Genomic DNA, 14,609 nt, shown 5'->3' on the forward strand with positions numbered 1-14,609 from the left:
AAGGTCTCAACTTGATGTTTACAATGGAAATTCCATCTGCTTCTAAGACTATTGTTACAGCTTTTCCTTGTCCAGAGACATTTCTTTAATCATGTTAATACACTCCAAATGTGCTAAGTATCCCCCCATTTCCAAAATTTGCCACAGTATCCCAGGTGCTGTGATGTTCAACTATTCCAGAGCATCTAGCAAATACCTTACACTGGGACTTAAATGAATAACAGAATAAAAGGCCTTTCAAAATGGAAGTGAATGAAAAATTCTGTTAACCTGAATTTCCATCCAAGGAAACAAAACACTTTCTGTTCTTGATACCTGCATTAGGTACTTATCTTATTGTTGTAGGGGAAAGTACCCCCCCCCAAAGAAAATTAAGAGAGAAAAGATTTACTTAAGCTTCCAGTTCAAGATTACAGTCTCCATAGCAAGGATGTCATAGCAGCAGGAGCTTGAGACAGATAATCACATTGCAGTCACAATCAAGAAGCAGAAAGTGGTAGATGCTAGTGCAGAGCCCACTTTTCATATTTGTACAGTTCAGGATCCTAGCCTAGGGAATGGTGCTGCCTACATGAATGGCAGATCTTCTCGTATTAATTCACCTAGTGGAGAAATTCCTTCACAGTCACACACAGTGACTAACTGAGATAGTCTGACACAGATACGCCTACAAGACTGTCTCCTAGGTGTCTCTGGGTATGGGTCAAATTGATAATCAATGTCAACACTCATGATAATCAAGTATTTTTTGACAACGAAGAGTATTTTACAAGACCCCAGGTGGTTCAATGCATCTTAAATTTGAGGAGTACTCTGATCAAATGCTCGTCATCAGTTTTATGGGTTGCTCACAATAACACGAGACACCACAAACAGTTCCTGTGTAGATAGGATAACCAGCAAGTTATCGCATGTAATAAAATAAAAATTGCTTTCTTTTTTTACCAAAGAGTTCTCTTTCTCTAGTCTAGAATAATTACAAGTAGTACTGATTGACTGAAGTTTGACTGAGAATATCCTCCATTGGAGATTGGTCTCCATGGCAGCAATAGTTACTCCACTCTATATACTATTAATCTGCTGGATTCCTGGCTCAATGGACTAGTAGGAGGTAGAGCTAACTGTATGACCTTAGACCTGGCTAGAGGAAGTAAGTCCCGGGAATATACCCAGAAAGGTCCATTTTATTCCCAGCTCCCCCATTCCTTTCTCAGTGTTTCTAGCACACTGAGCAAGTTTCTTTTTGCCTTGCATGCCCTTGGTCACAAGGTACTACCTAACTGTAGACCCAGAAGCAATGTCCCCTGATGACTGAACACTCTTGAGCCGCGAGTCCAAATAATTCTTCAGTTCTTTAAGTGTTCTCTTCAAGATTTTTCGCCACAGTAATGAAAAGCTGACTAACACACTGATTCATGCTAATTATCCAAAGGTGTCTATTATGGGTCACAGCCTTCTCTTCCCAAAGAAGAATGATTCACTAATTGCCATTCTTCACAAAACCCCAATTTTCGGAGATTTTTTTTATCTTTTTCTAATGCATATTAAGTCGTTAGTATCCCAATTAGTAATCAAATCCAGAATCTAATATTATATCTACTGAGTAAACAAGACTAGATGCCCCAGCACAGCAAGATTTAACTTCTTTCGTATACAGCATATTCCGTTTAAATGTTGATTCATCACTGGAGTTTTGATGTTATTCTTATCCTTGACTCTGTTTTCTTTAGACATTATCAAATACATCTTAAAACCAGACAAGTTAAAATTTAAAAGAAAATATTTAATCACAGACATCACAACCTGTTTGTTTATATATTTGTGTTTGTTTTGCTTTGGGAACTGAGGCTTCACTGTGTTAACCAGGCTGACCTCAATATCCTGAGCTCAACTGATCCCTCAGTCTCAGCTCCCTGAGGGTATCGGTTACAGTACATTCCATTGCATCCAGTTTCCTGAACTTAAGAAAAAAAAAAAAAAAAAAAAAAGCCTTTTAGTAATTTTCATACATCATGAATATTTATATAATTTCCTCCACTCTTTCTTCCTCTAACTGCTCCTCTGTCCCCACACCTTTTCCAACTCATGATCTCCTTTTAAACTACTATTCCTTTACACACACACACACACACACACACACTCACACACACAGTCTGCTGAGTCCACTTTGTGTTACCGGTACATATACGTGTCTAGGAGTGACTACTTGGGATTAGATACCCATCAGAGGACTTTCTCGTGAAGAAGACTGATTCTGATTCTCCATCCTTCCTCTCTGAGCAGCTATTAACTGCAAGTAGCGCTTCATCCAGAGTGAGTCCTTGCAAAATTTCCTCCACTCGTGTTAGCATTCCAGCTGATGCTGTCATTATGCGTGTCTTTTTTAAGTGCCCATATTACTGAAATTCCATGCGTGCGGCTTCCCTATCACGTAAAAAAGGCACTATCTTGCAGCAGACATCCTAGTCCTCTCATTCTTGCAGTCTTTCTGCCCCTGTTTTCCACAACGTCCCCTGAGCCGTTGGCGTAAGGGCTGTATTCTGGATGTGTTAACTGGGGTTGAGCACTCCACGATCAGTTGTCATAGGCATTTGAGCAGCTGGGTTTTTCTGTGGCTCCATCTGCTGCAATAAGAAGTTTCTTTGATGAGAAGTGAAACCTGCACTTATATATGGGCATAAGAAGAAGTCTTTATAATGCATTAAAGATTATACCAGTTTTAGAAAGTGACAAAAATACAATCTCCTCTAGGGTCTGTGACCTCACTAGCCATGAGTTTATAAATCATAGGGAACATTTTACATTTACTTAATAATAAATATATGATATGTATTAGTGCACACGCATACATATACACAGAGTTTAAATGACACAATGCTATTTGGAGTAATAATACTCCCTCCAAGAGTCATGAACTTTTATTAGAGAGAACCCATCTCATTAAAAACCCCAGTGCTAGGTATAAAAAACATCCCTTTGAGTTCTTGATCGAGAAAACCCAAGAGACTCTCAAAATAATACAGGGTATTTCTAATGCCCTTGTCTCCAGAACTTGAAAGTAAGGCCCTATTGTTGAGGACACCACACCCTTCAGACGCAGGACTAGTAGGTGTTCCCGTGGAATTGACCTGGAAGTCTTCTTCCTGAAGACTAGCTGATATACTCACCAGAGGTGCTTTACAAGCTACCGAAGTAGGAAAGCAATCCATAGCTCTACCTGTCTGTAAAACCTACGAACAACAAAGACCAGCATAACATAACAATATATCCACAATGGTACAACAGTGGCACCTACATCTTGGGAGTAGCCACCAGCTGTCTAGTTGAATTTAAGGCTGGCCTCAAAGGGAAGAACTTCATATCTAATTCTGTAATGAGAGAGAACTGTCTGTGGCTTGTGCACTTGTTTTAATCATGAGAAAACTGTGTCTGTGCTATGCCTTAACTTTTCCAGAGAGAACATTGCTAGTATTGAAAACTAAAAATGTTCTAGCTAGTGTTCTGGGTTCATTCTAACTATGAGTCTCAGATGCCATTTGCCTGTAAGAAGCTCTCTTCTGGTTCAAGTGCCAGCATCTCAGGGCACTACACCCACCATCTTTCTGTTTGTTCATAGCTTGCATGTAGGTGTTTCTCTTCTTTTGTCTTCTTCTGGCAGCAGGGATTTGTATTTCCACCACACCTAGGACAATAATAACTTTGCACTGGGCACTAAGGAAATATTTTTACATAAATAAGTCAGAGAGTATTTCTTTGGACAGAGGACAGTACAAGATTGAATTTCGTCGGAATGAGTCTGGTTAGACAAGCCGGCGAAGTGGCCATGCTTTTCTTGCTATCTTTAGGTGAAATGTAGAGCTCCCACTGGGATTGTCCTAACAAAGGAGTTGACCTAGTTTAACAGAGTATAAATATAGTATGTCCCCAAAGGTCTCCAAACACAGGATTCACCAAAGTGTATCTTCAGCGCTTCAAGTGATGCAACGAACACAGATCGACCCACTTAATATGAGCCTTCTCACACAAAGCGGATTTGAAACCAGTACCCTTCTGCAGAGTTCTTGCTGTCTACTGTCCAGTGAGATTTCCTCTTTTTTTTTCTGTGAATGGCCTTTGAAGAGTTTGTGCTGAATAAAGACTAAAGCTCAAAAGACTATCAACCACAACAAATGTGCTAAAATTGTGTTCTTTCAAAGAATTCTGAGGTAAATGCAGAAGTAGAGACCATCCAATGTTGGCCTTTCTGATCATTTCATAGTTTCAGTTTTTATAACCCTCATTTAGAATGTTGCATTTTCTAACTATTTCATCTGAGGGGAGTTGGCTGCCAGCGGAAGGGAAGGGCATTATCACTGTTTATGGCCTCACAGACAACCCGTAAACATCGGTATCTCGGCAAAATTATCATCCAGATTATGTAGTTTTATCAGAAGGGATACGTTTGTTAAAACAGACAAGGGTAAATCAGCAATATCTTGTCCCAATTAAAACAGGAGTTGATGAAGCAACAACTATTCATGGCGCCTCCTGTATCTAGGGAAAATGCACACAGTACCACATCCTTTCTATGGGGTTATCCAACTGAGAAAAGTTCTGCTTTAGTGACTAACAGGGATACTGTGATTTTGCCTTCCTTCCTCTTCTATGCATCTCAGGGTTGTGCTGATGTCCCAAAGGCTTCCTAAGGCCATCTTGCAGTTGGGATTGTTCCAGCCTTAGCTGGTCCAGAGTGTGGACTGGCAGAAGAAGGACTGGAGTATATATATGTTGTGAGTGCTTTGTGCTCGGCTCAGAAACAGGGTGGCTGTAAAAGTAAGCAGAATGAAAACTCAGCGTCCTTCTACGGAAGAACTGGATTGCGTCCAATCTTCTGCTGTGGCTAACAATGCTGTGATAGAGATTCTTCTATATCATTTTGCATGTGCCCTAATGCCACTCCAGGTTGCATTTCTAGAAAGAGAAGAGCTGGGGCAAAGGCTGTAGGCATTTGTAATTTTAATACATAGTACCAAATTGCCTTCCTTGGGGATGGCAACAATTAATATGTGCACCAGCAATGTATAAAAGTGACTGTTCAGGAGAAAGAGTCACCATCAGATTAAAACATGGTCTGAGATTCTGGAGGTATCATTACACCGCTTTAATGCTTTTATTGGCATGCATTAATTATATATAATAATGGGTTTCATTGTGATATTTTCTTGCACATAATTGCATCATATTCACTCCCTGGTCCTTCCCTCTCTTCTTTCTCAATGTTGGTGACCTCATGCCTTGTTCCAGCAGCCTTCCCCCTTTACTCTCAGCATGACTCAAGGAGTTTCCTTGGGGTGATTGATTGTAAGGTTAGAGAAAGTTTCTTTGCAGGCGTATGCATGCTTTGTCAGTGACTGTACCAAAAAACAAAACAAAACAAAACAAAACAAAACAACAACAAAAAACTCAACTGTGCTTCCATCTTTCATCCGCCACTGTCTACATCTGTACTTTGAACATGTGGAGTTTGCACTCCATGTATTCAAGAATACTTGGAGGATGTTTTAAATATTATTTGCTTATTTTCATGATAATTTGTAAAAAAAAAAATTAAGGGTGTTGCTATTGCTTCTTGTTCTTGTTTTTCTTCTTTTTCCTCCTCCCTCCCCCTCCTCCTCTGCTGCTGCTTCTTCCTCCTCCTCCTCCTCCTTTTCTTCTTCTTCTTCTTCTTCTTCTTCTTCTTCTTCTTCTTCTTCTTCTTCTTCTTCTTCTTCTTCTTCTCCTTCTTCTCCCTCCTCCCTCCTCCCTCCTCCCTCCTCCCTCCTCCCTCCTCCCTCCTTTTCTCCTTTTCTCCTTTTCTCCTTTCTCCTTTTCTCCTTTTCCCCTTTCTCCTTTCTCCTCCATTCTCCTTCCCCTTCCTCTGCTGCTGCTGCTGCTACTTCTTCTTCTTCTTCTTCTTCTTCTTCTTCTTCTTCTTCTTCTTCTTCTTCTTCTTCTTCTTCTTCTTCTTCTTCTTCTTCTTCGAAATAAGCCTCCTTTCTGAATACTTGTTGTAAGGATTTAAACTGAATTTAACATTCATGTTTTTCTTTGTTAACTAGTATGTCCTCATGATAAGTTTTTCTTTGACTTTCATGTACTAGAGCCTAACAATCTTTTTTTTTAATTTGTAGCTATATTTAGACACCTTTATTCTCCATCCAAGCTTGTAATGGAATTGTTCCATCTCTTCTCTTAGTTATTTTTTTGATTTTATATCTTATGCTTAAGCTTAGATTTATTTGGAATTTATCCTGGTTTGAAGCCTGGGGAGAGGAGCCGCCAGATCTACTCAATTTTATTTAATAACTTATCTTCCCCCTCTCATTTGAGGTAGTTTTGTTGATATGTCTCTTTCATTTTCTTTCTGAGCACTTTATGTTTTTCTAGGAATGCCATGCATGCATGGGGTCATAGTCTTTTCATTATTAAGATTTTGAAGTTAAATACTCTACTTCTCTTACTTTGTTCTTTGCTTCAGAATTTTGCTAAATATACCAACTCATATCTTAAAATCGTCTTTTCAGGCCTCTCTGGAGAGTTGGCTCAGTGGTTAAGAGCACTGGCTGTACTTGTAGAAAGTTTGGTTCCCAGCATCCTCGTGGATGCAACCATGTGTAACTTCAGTTCCAGAAGATCCAATGTCACACATGCTCTGAAATCTACAGGCACCAAGAAGTACACATACATCCATGAAAATAAACAGTTATGTGCATAAAATAAGTATTTCCCATCAATTAATGTATTTATTTATTTTACATCCCAGTCACAACCTCCCTCCTTTCTTTCCACCCAGTCCCACCCTCCCACTCCCTTCCCCATGCACCCTTCCCCTTCTCCTCAGAGGGGGGGGGGGGCTCACCCCTGTACCAACCTACCCTGGCACATCCAATCTCATTAGAGCTAAACACATCCTCTTCCACCGAGGCCAGACAAGGCAGCCCAGCTAGGAGAAAGGAATCCAAAGGTAGGCAACAGATTCTGAGCCAGAGATAGCTCTCATTCCAAATGTTGGGGGACCCACATGAAGACCAAGGTGTAGAGCTGCTACATATGGGTATGGTGACCAGGTCCAATCCATGGATGCTCTTTGGTTAGTTGTGGGCCCCCACAGGCATAGGTCAGTTAGCTATGTAGGTCTTTTTGTGGTGTCCTTGACCCCTTTGGCTCCCTCAGTCTTTTCCCCAACTCTTCCAGAAGACTCCCTAATGTTTTGCTTTGGGTCTCTGCATCTCTTTCCATTGGCTTCTAGATGAAGCCTCTCAGATAACAGTTGTGCTCCTGTCTGCAAGCATAGAAAAGTATGGTTAACTGTGTCAGGGGTTGGCTCTCTCCCACAGGGTGGGTCTCAAGTTGGGCCAGTCTTTGGTTGGCTCTTCTCTGACTCTTTGCTCTATCTTTATCCCTGCATTTCTTATAGGCAGGGCAAATCTGAGGTCAAAGGCTTTGTGAGTGGGTTGGTGTCCCCCTCCCTCTACTGGAAGTCCTCCCTGGCTACAGGAGGTGGCCACTCACTTCAGGCTCCATATCCCCCTCTGCTAGGTGTCTCGGGGTCACCCCCATATCCTCCCAGGAGCCTCCCAGACCTCAGGTCTCTCTGGCTTGTCCCAGAGATGTTCCCCAACCCACCAATTTCCCTTCTCTCTCATTCCCACCACCCACCCCAAGCCACACTTGATCCCCGCCTCTGTTTCCCTCACCATCCCCATTTCCCACCCAGTCTCCTCTCTCCATCCACTTCTGATGTCTGTTTTATTTTCCTTTCTCAGTGGGATTTAAGCATCCTCCTTTGGGTCCTCCTTAGCTTCTTTGGGTCTGTGGATTATAGCATGGTTATCCTATACTTTATGTCTAATATCACGTATAAGTGAGTACATACCATGTGTGTCTTTCTAAAATAAGATTTTTAAAATTTTTTTAAAAATCTTTCCTAACTTTAAAAAAAAGGTCCATGTGCGCACATGCATGTGTACACGTGTGTGTGTGTGTCTGTGTGTGTGTGCGCACACACACGCACGCAATCGAGGTTGGAGGATAACCCTAGGGATGGTTCCTCATTTTTCATCTTGTTCAAGACAGGATCTTGACCATAAGTCAGGCCATCTTTGATCTTTTGGTTCTGCTTTGCCAAAAGCTCCAGGCCCATCTGTATCTTAAAGTCAATGACAAATAGATCTGCATCTCTTCTCCCCTCCACAGGAGATCCGGGATGACACATATGTGCACTCTGAGTATCCCGAGAATCTACTTCTTGCTTGTGGGAGAAGTGCTTTAAAATGGAGCCATTTCCCCGGCTTTTGCTTAGCTTTTATGAAAATGTTAATACTTCCAATGCATTGATCTTAAAAATTGGGTTAGAGCTATTGACACCTTTGTGATGTCGGGCTCCTTGGTCTAAAATAAGTCTAATTATGAAACTTTTGCTACCTTTAGTAAATTTACCAAGTTTTATTAATGAGTCTCTGATTTTGCACATCAGGTTTTGTTTTTAATAACCCTTTTATGTTCTGTGGGCCTGATATAAATGGGACCTTCTTCTAATATTGTCTTGATATTGATCATTATGTGCAGGTATCATAGTGCTGGTTTAACTTTACCAATTACGTCCTCCTAGCAATTTGCTTTGTTAATTTGCAGTTTCATTCAGATAATTAAATTAAGCCTTCTGGGTTATGACCCATACCTGCAGACATAGATTCATGTAGATATTCTGTCTGTCTGTCTGTCTCTCTCTGTGTGTCTCTCTGTGTCTCTCTCTCTCTTCCCCTCCCCTCCTTCTTCTCCTCCTCCCTCCCTCTTTTCTCTCCTTCTCCCTCTCTGTCTCTCCCTCCCTAATTATGAGATATCTAATCCTTATCATTTTAATAGTGGTGATGGCGGGCAATGTTTTTCTTCTGAGTGAGACTTTGCCTGTGGTCTTGTAATTAAGAATGATGCTCTATGTGGGGCTGAGACAGATATACCCTAGGTTGTTAAGAAATCACCTATCATCTCTACTTTATCACACTTTAAAAAAAAATCAAAGTGCTATTTTTAATTCATGTTTGTGGAAGTAAAACTTTTATACATCAATATTCAGGTTTTTAAGTAGAGAGCTCAGAGACTATTTGAAATATTAAAATTATTAAAAATGCATAAAGTATATATATATATTGTGTACTCTCTCTCTATAATATATATTGTGTACTATATATAAAATATTGTGTATATACAATATATATTGTGTACTATATATATTGTGTACTCAGTTTGCTGAGTTTTGGCATGAACCTATATAAACACAAATACAAAAAAAAAACAGTGTCATCTTCCCAAAACATTTCTTCTTGACCCATTATAAGCCCATCTTAGTCAGAGATAGTATTGCTATGATAATATACCATTATCAAAAGCATCTTGGGGAGGAAAGGGTTTATTTGGCTCACACTTCCACATCACAGTTCATTATCAGAGGAAGTCAGGACAGGACCTCAGACAAGGCAGAATCCTGGAGAAGGAAGCTGCTGCAGTTCAGGGGGAATCCTGATTACTGGCTTGCTTTCCATGGCTTGCTTAGCCTGCTTTCTCGTAGAACCCAGGACCACCAGCCCAGGACTCGTACTATGCACGGTGGACTGGGCTCTTCCCCATTAATCACTAATTAATTAAGGAAACGCCCTCCAGGCTTGCCTGATCTTATGAAGGCATCTTATTAATTGAGGTTCCCTTCTCTCAGATGACTTTATTTCATGTCAAATTGACATAAAACTAGCCAGCACAGGCCCAACTTCCCAGCCTGGCTCCTAGGGAACCAATGATTAAGCTGCATTTTCTGAACTATATAAATTAAGTCAAACATCACACAAGATCTGTTTTTTTGATTTTCTATATAATCCTCAGTGTGTGACAGGAATCCAATTCCTTCAGGCTGTGGGCTTCTAGTACTTTCTGGGTTTTGTGGGTGTGCTTCTTCAACCAGTTCCATAGAGAAAATCTTCCAAACCCTTGTCCAGTGGAAACATGGTGGACCAGGAGCTATTCTTCAGTTGTGGTGATATGTGTTAGAATATCAGTGAGCATGCTCAGATGATTCTAGCCTCCTTAAAGCTATATGATTAAATATATCAGAGACTTTGCTAATATGGAGAACATTTTGTTCACTTAATAAAACCACCTGATCATTTTGCATTATTTTTATTATGTATGCCAGTATCCACTTGCAAATATCTTGCTTAGAAATTAATGACATTCATCATCATTTTCCAACACAGTGATCTTAAGATGTAAATATTGAGATTTATAAACTAATTTGAAACAGTATTTTTTTTCCCTTTGGAACTGTTTAAATAATATTGGACTTACATGTCTCTCAGAGTTTTCAATCTATTTGCCCACAAACCTTCAGCGATTTAGTACATTTTTTTTTGTTGGAGTATCTTTTCAAAGGAAAGCAATTCATTTCTATTTTAATTTTAAATTAAGACGATTATTTATAAGCCATAGATCCCTATGGTAATTTCTTTTTTTCCACCAGATATATCCAAGTTGCATACAATTCAATGGACCCTTCTCATCAGAGTATTTTTGCATTACTATTTAAGCAATTGGCACTCAGTTTGTTTCTATGTATTTGCAGTCTCCCATCTTCACTGACTAAACTAAATTATACTTAATCAGTTGTATTGATCTTGTTTTCAGTGTGCTAAGTTTTTAAATGCATCAGCTTTGTTTTTCTGTGATCATGTTTTCCTAAATCAGGAACTCTGCTTAAAACCCACCTTTCTCTTAAAATTTTATCTTCAGCTTCCCGTAATTTATATGTGGCATTTTGAATTATCTGCTTGGGTTCATGGTTTATCCTCATGCTTAATTATATACTTTGCACTCTCTATTTCAATTATAGTAGTGGTATTTTTATTGTGTTTCTTAGATTTTAAAATCTGATTTCTGTGAAGACACACCCCCCTTACTCTGTTGTGAAGTCTTTGTTTGAGGCTCTCTAGAGCCTTTGTGTTTCTTTTCTTGGTTCTTGTATTTCTGGCTTGTGGTGGGGAGGTGACACAATAGTTCTTTCTTTAAAAAAAAAAATTTTTTTTTGGTCAGGTGATGGTGATGCAGGCCTTAAATCCCAGCCCTCAGGAGGCAGAGGCAAGGGATCTCTGAGTTCAAGCCATGCCTAGTCTATAGATTAATTTCCAAGACAGCCAGGGCTACAAAAAGAAACCCTCTCTCAAAAAGCTCACCAACACCAACGACGACGATAGTGATGATGATTGATGATAACAAAAATGTTATATCTTTTGAGATTATAATCACAGCATTTTCTTTTTCCCTTTTATCTTGTTAAACCTCTCATTTATCTTCCCCAACCTACCCCTCTTCATCCCAGCTCTCTTTCAAATTCATGGCCTCTTTTTCTTTAATTGTTGTCAAATATATGACGTATGTGTGTGCATGTGCTTGCGTGTGTGTGTGTGTGTGTGTGTGTGTCTGTGTGTGTTTTCAAGGATGACTGTTTCGTACTGGATGACTGGTTGGTGTACTTCTCCCTGGTAAAGATTATTTCTCCAGTGCTCAGCCTTCCTCAGTTGCCTGTAGTTGTCTACAGTTGAGGGCTTCTGAACTCTGCTGCATCCACATTATCGTGTCTAATACTGGTGTGTGTGTGTGTGAGAGAGAGAGAGAGAGAGAAAGAGAGAGAGAGAGAGAGACAGACAGACAGAGACACAGAGACAGAGAGACAGAGACAGAGAGAGACAGAGACAGAGCGAGACAGACAGAGACAGAGAGAGACACAGAGACAGACAGAGACAGAGAGACAGAAACAGAGAGAGACAGACAGAGACAGAGAGACAGACAGAGACAGACAGAGACAGAGAGACAGAGACAAAGGACAGAGACAGAGAGATAGAGACAGACAGAGACAGAGAGACAGAGACAAAGGACAGAGACAGAGAGATAGAGACAGACGGAGACAGAGAGACAGAGAGAGACAGAGAGACAGAGACAGACAGAGACAGAGAGAGAATGTGTATTTCAGATTTTGTCCAGGTTGATGAGACTTCGTGGTTGTGTCTTCTCTGGTAGGAGACTAAATCTTACAGCATCTTCTTGTGCCTCTGGATCTTCAATCTTTCAGCCTCCTCTTTGAAGCGGTTTCTGAGCCTTAGGTGCTGGAGTTGTAGATGTGTCAGTGCTGTGCTCCTCAAGTCTGCATTTTGATCCACTGTGGTTTTGCTGTAATGGTCTCCATCTGTGGCAAAGAGACGTTTCCTTGCGTACGGAGTCAGAACTACACTTCTCTGTGGGTATGAAGATAAATATTTAGAATGTAGTTGGGAATTATACTGTTTTAGTAAAGTGGCCATTAGAGGTTCTCCTTCAAGACCCATGATTTCAATAGCCGTGTGTAGTTGACTAGGTCTCTAATGCCAGATATAACTTTCCTCTTGTTGGGTTGGCACAATAGTTCTTTTTAATGGGTGTATTGCTTTGAAGTCATGAAGTCTTCATTTTAAAAATTAGTATTGATATATGTGTATAAGTGTGTATGATATATGTGTTTGAGGGTGAGAATGTCTGCCATGGTACACATGTAAAAATGAAAAGACAGCTTTTATGACTTAGTTCTTTCCTTCCACCATAGGATCTGGAAACTAGATTCAGGTTGTCAGGTTTGTGTGTTAAGGCATCTTGCTGGTCCAGGAACCCCATTCTTCACCTGCTCTGTTTCAGTGTCTTCTATTATTCCTGTCTGCACAAAAGATGTATTTTTGTTGTGCTTGTGATACATAATCTCTCTCAGATTTATTTTTTAATACAGCACAAAACAGAAGTCCGATTTCTTTCTTCATTATTTTTATTTGGTGTAGCATTTTCCTATAAAACATCACTATTTGGTAACAAGACTTTCTTTACCTCTATTGAATTGCATCAGAACCACCATCAAAACTATCATACATACGGATCTGTGGGTCTCTTTCCGGACTCTGCACTTTCCCACGCCTTTTGTCTCTCCCTCAGTATCTTGATGTCTGGATCTTTTAAAGTCTTCAACCAAACAATGCTATGCCCTAACATTTTTCCTTATTTTAAAATGTGTGTGGCTCTTTGCGGTTCCTTGCATTTATGCATTAATTTTAGAATCTGATTTTCACATTAAACATTACTATTGGGGGTTTTTAATCAGCTTATGCTCAATCTTCAAAGCAGTCTAGGGAGATCAAGACATTGGAGTCTTCCAATCCTCCAGAACGGTGGCCTCTTCATTCCTAAGAAGGTTTGTGATTCTTGTTGGTAAGATGTAATGTCTTCTTTTGATTTTTTTTTTTTGTCAAAACATTAGTCTTTCAATATTTTGTTGTTATTCACCTCCTTTAAAAATGTTTTTTTTTAAGATTTTTTTTTTATTGCATGGTTACTTGTGTCCAGATGCCTATGGAGGTCAGAAGAGAACATCAGATGTCTTGGGACTAGAGTTCCAGACGGTTGTGAGCAACCATGCCGGTGGTAGAAACCATGTGGTGCAGGTGCTCTTAATCGCCGAGCTCCAGATTTTAACTCCAGACCCCACTTTTTTTTTTGAGGGAAGGAGAGTTTATTTAGGGTTACAGTTTTAGAAGAGCCACGGTATGGGGGATGCATGGCAGTGGGAGCACAAGGTGCCTCTTCACATTGGGCCCACTGGAAGGTAGCAGAAAGTTATTTGTTCTTACAGACTTTTGAATAAATTTACTTCTCCTCGGCCTGCTGTGATTTTTTTTTTCTTCACAGCTCCTAGCTTTCTGACCTTTTAATAGTACCCACAGACTTTGTCCCTGTATCTCTAAGGCATTGGCTGGTATGTTTTTCTTTGATTTGAGTAGGAAAGTCATTTTTTTTGTGATAGGTAAGGCTGGGAACTCTGTTAGTAATGAAGCCGGGACTACCACCCAACTCTACTCAGGGCAAAGTCTTTCTGTTACTGAAAGGAACAAATATTAGGATAATTATTGGGAATCTCCTACTCCTTCATACTTATGTAATAGATCTCACTCTTGGCTAGCTACCGTTTTACAGTTCCCTCAATTCTGTTGGTTTTCAAGTCTTTAGAAACTAGAAGCTCAGAACAGAACACATTAAAACCCACCCAACAAACTCTGTCACTGTTAACTCCAGAGGAAACGCTGCTTTCTGTCGGGAAGGACCTTGCACACAGCATTTTCTGCTTTGCTGTTTTTCTTTCTTTCTTTTCTGTTTTCTTTCTTTCTTTCTTTCTTTCTTTCTTTCTTTCTTTCTTTCTTTCTTTCTTTCTTTCTTTTTCTCCCTGATCTCCTGCCACTTTCCTAATGTATTCAGGTCACACCAAGACCCTGAACAATGAATGCTTACAAAAAGCAGTTGCAAGCCTTGGCTAGGGAGATAAGACAAGGCAGGAGATGTGGAGTAAGAACAGGACAGGGCAGGAATAAGGCCGATTCGGGGGTCTTAGGAGCTGGATGTTAAAAGAAACCCAGAGATCCAGAAATGAGACAACAACAGAGTTTATGGAAACTTTATGTTAGGGAGGAAGTTAAGAATGGAGCCTGGTAGCTACAGTATCAACTCCAGCAACCTGTGAGTACAACCTAAGTACA

The sequence above is a fragment of the Arvicanthis niloticus genome, chromosome 26 (assembly GCF_011762505.2).
Source record: "Arvicanthis niloticus isolate mArvNil1 chromosome 26, mArvNil1.pat.X, whole genome shotgun sequence".
Taxonomy (NCBI): domain Eukaryota; kingdom Metazoa; phylum Chordata; class Mammalia; order Rodentia; family Muridae; genus Arvicanthis; species Arvicanthis niloticus.